The sequence below is a fragment of the Etheostoma spectabile genome, chromosome 6, assembly GCF_008692095.1.
Source record: "Etheostoma spectabile isolate EspeVRDwgs_2016 chromosome 6, UIUC_Espe_1.0, whole genome shotgun sequence".
Lineage (NCBI taxonomy): Eukaryota > Metazoa > Chordata > Actinopteri > Perciformes > Percidae > Etheostoma > Etheostoma spectabile.
Genome location: NC_045738.1, coordinates 905236 through 908341, shown reverse-complemented (window position 1 = coordinate 908341; position 3106 = coordinate 905236). Strand labels below are relative to the sequence as shown.

Below are 3106 nucleotides of genomic sequence, written 5' to 3'. Positions count from 1 at the left end.
CCGTTGAAACTGCGTGCAGTTCTAGTTTTAAATGTTTTTATTGATAACAACATTGGCATATAGCCTATGTAGTTTTCAATTTCACACCTAACATTTACACTTGGAGCAGTCATTCACACTTGGAGCAAATAATCTCTCCCACAATGTTAACACTGTCTATCGATAAAAGGGTGAAAATAATACTTTAACGAGGGGGCGGAGAATTGGCATCAGCTGTGTGCTTGGCCATCAAGTGGTATTTCAGACTGGACGTGCTGAGATCTTAGCTCAGTTCACAACGACAAAACACACAGATCACTTTGGTCTTGTCAATGGCACCATTTGGCAACTTTTAGTTAAGTAAAATTTCCGTTCAGAATGTTGTTGGCATCTATTTCGGTGTTTCGCGCTTGCCATCCACTCCAAGCGTATTCTTTGGCCGGCTCGCAAGCTCAAACAAGTGTGTGTGGCGTGCCTGTTGTTTTGCTTCTAGTTGAGCTAAATCCAGTGTGGTGTTGTAGTTTTTCTAAACGTTACTAGTTGTTGCAACAGAATGTGAAAAAAACTACAAAGTTTGCTACGCTAAAAAGAACGTTAATCTTGAGATAAAATTGACGCAGTTAAAATGGTTTTGCGTTAACACCGTTAATAACGCGTTTAACTGACAGCACTAGTCTATTTCATTAATAAAATAACTTTACAATGCACAATGTGGTTGTAATCAGTGTTGGTTTCCATGAAATTTGCAATATGAATCCAGGTTATTATTATTTGTTTGCTACAACAAACTGTTTGGCTTGTGACACGGTGACAGTGACACCCAGTCTAGCTAAAGTTACAGTATGCAACACTCAAAATGCACCAATGCATCGGTAACATATTCTCTTATTGTAAATGAGCTCAGTAATATAGTACTGTAAAGAGAAGATACTTACGACAGCAGGTGTGGTAAAAACACTACCGCTGTTATCCAAAGCAGCCGCTAGAATCAACACAGACTTAAAAGTTACAAATAGCCACTTTAAGTCAACTACTGGGTTATGCCAGTTCTGCTCGTATACAGTACATGAACAATTTGTATTATTTCCGGGTAAAACAACACTCCAGCTGAGTGAGGAGGGGCAGTATTCACAGACACTTAAGCCAATCTTACTCCAATTAAGGTGTGTACATGCAGGAATACCCCGGTTACTAAAGGAGTTCTCTAGGTCTGTAACTAGGGTTATGAGAACTTAACCGGGTTGGGGTGTTTACTTGGCATTTGAGAAATTGGGGTATTGCCTCAACTCAAATATTTATATTTTTTTAACTGCATGTAGACGCGCTGATGGAGTATTTTTGTATTCTAAAAATGTTTCACGAATATATATACAAATATATGGCATTTCTGCAATCAAAATAATTTAGTTATATCTCAAATTGGGATAGGTATCACAAGGTACCTCACGATGCGATACATGGCTCACCATACAAATGATATCACAATACAGAAATTGTGAGATAAAGTAGTGATGCTGGGAGCAGGGAAATTTATTTTGAGCGCCTTATTTTATCAATTAAAATGTAGATATTTGGCGCCATAGTATCGATCATCGTATTGCACAAACAACATTGTATTGCACAAATAACGTTTTGCCGTCCGTATCAATATTTTGTTTTACCCATTATCTCAACAGTGCAAATATATGACTGTCTGTGGAAGTATAGTAAGCTATAGTTTAGTGTAACCATCTTGTTAACTCCAGGAGATGTAATGCCCATGAGACAAAGTTAGATTATTTAGACTGCTGTAATATAAAAGCAAATATACTTGTGCATCTACGGGAAACCCAGCCAGTCAGGGAGAGGGAGAAAGAGAGACATGGTGGAGAGAGGCAGGGGAAAGGAGGGTGAGAGGGAAAAAAAGAGAGGCAGGTTGGGTCTGGGGATGAGTGTCTGGTCCCTAAGGGAGGGTGTGTGTGTGTGTGTGTGTGTATACGTTTTTCCGTCATTCTACTCTCACAGCTCAACTCAATAATGATAAATAAGTCAACCTCTCTCCTCCCCTCAACCCCTTTTCCTGTTCCTGTCATACACCCCTCCTCTGTTCATCTACCCCCTCCCCACCCCCCACAACACTCCCAGTGGTAATGAAGCAACAGTAGGTACTAGCTGACAACTGTGCAGAGTTTCATCCATATTCATTCTGCTATAGCAGGCCACCACAGAAAGACCCCTTTTACCTCAAGAGACAAAACTATAGCAATCCCTCCGCTTCTCTCACTTGTATATTTATTAGTCTCACCCCCTACCAAAATTCTACTTATTCAGCAGCAATTGCCCAGCATGCCCAACACTACAGAGAAGACAATATGATATGGAAGCATCAATCGGAGGGTAAATGACGGTGCTGCAAAACGCAGTACAGACTCTCACATTGAGCTGAAATGGAAACACACACACTGCTTCAACATATGTTGAAAGGTTTAAGCCAATGTTTTTTCAAAGGTATCGCCCTTCACTTTACCGGAAGTATTAACAACAGATAAAGCCACTGTGTCTTGAGAAGCTCGAGCTTGTTGTTTTATTGTTCACTTTAACTCACTTTACATTGTCCTTGCTATCTCTTTTTCCTTTTGCTTTTCATCCTGCTGCCCTTATACGCTACTCACACTGCCCGCTCTCCTTGCGTGACCACACAGGCACTGCCTTGCGGTCCACTTTGAAAGAACCAATGAAATGCCTTCTTGCCCCGTTGCGCATACTCTACCCCTCCCGTGTACAAGCCTGAGCTCAATGCGCGTTGTTACCGCATTGCTAACATGTTTGCTTTAAACAAATCGGTCTAATAATACAGTATTAGGTTTTCTTACCAGTGAATTAGACAGGAAATAAAATTGCAGTCCTTTCTCTGCTCTCCTCTGAAGCAGTGGCGCAACGATACTTGTGCATGTCTGTGTGTTGGTCGGAGCCCGGAGGGCAGGGGAAGGGGTTAGACTGAGCCCCGAGGACATGCTAATTTCAAATCTAGCTAGCTTTCAACATTACCAACCTTTCCTTAAAGGAGAAAAGACAGGCACTTATTGCTGAAGTTAAGACCCAGGCCAATCTCTAATTGTCAGTAGCATAATGGCAACATTGATAAATT

The 3106-nt window shown here is 41.0% G+C and overlaps 1 protein-coding gene across 6 annotated transcripts in view; it reads right to left on the bottom strand.

The window, feature by feature from the left end:
* Window positions 1-3106, bottom strand: part of ulk4 (unc-51 like kinase 4) — a 119848-nt gene that overhangs the window by 91068 nt on the left and 25674 nt on the right. The gene's annotated exons all lie outside the window — the stretch shown is intronic.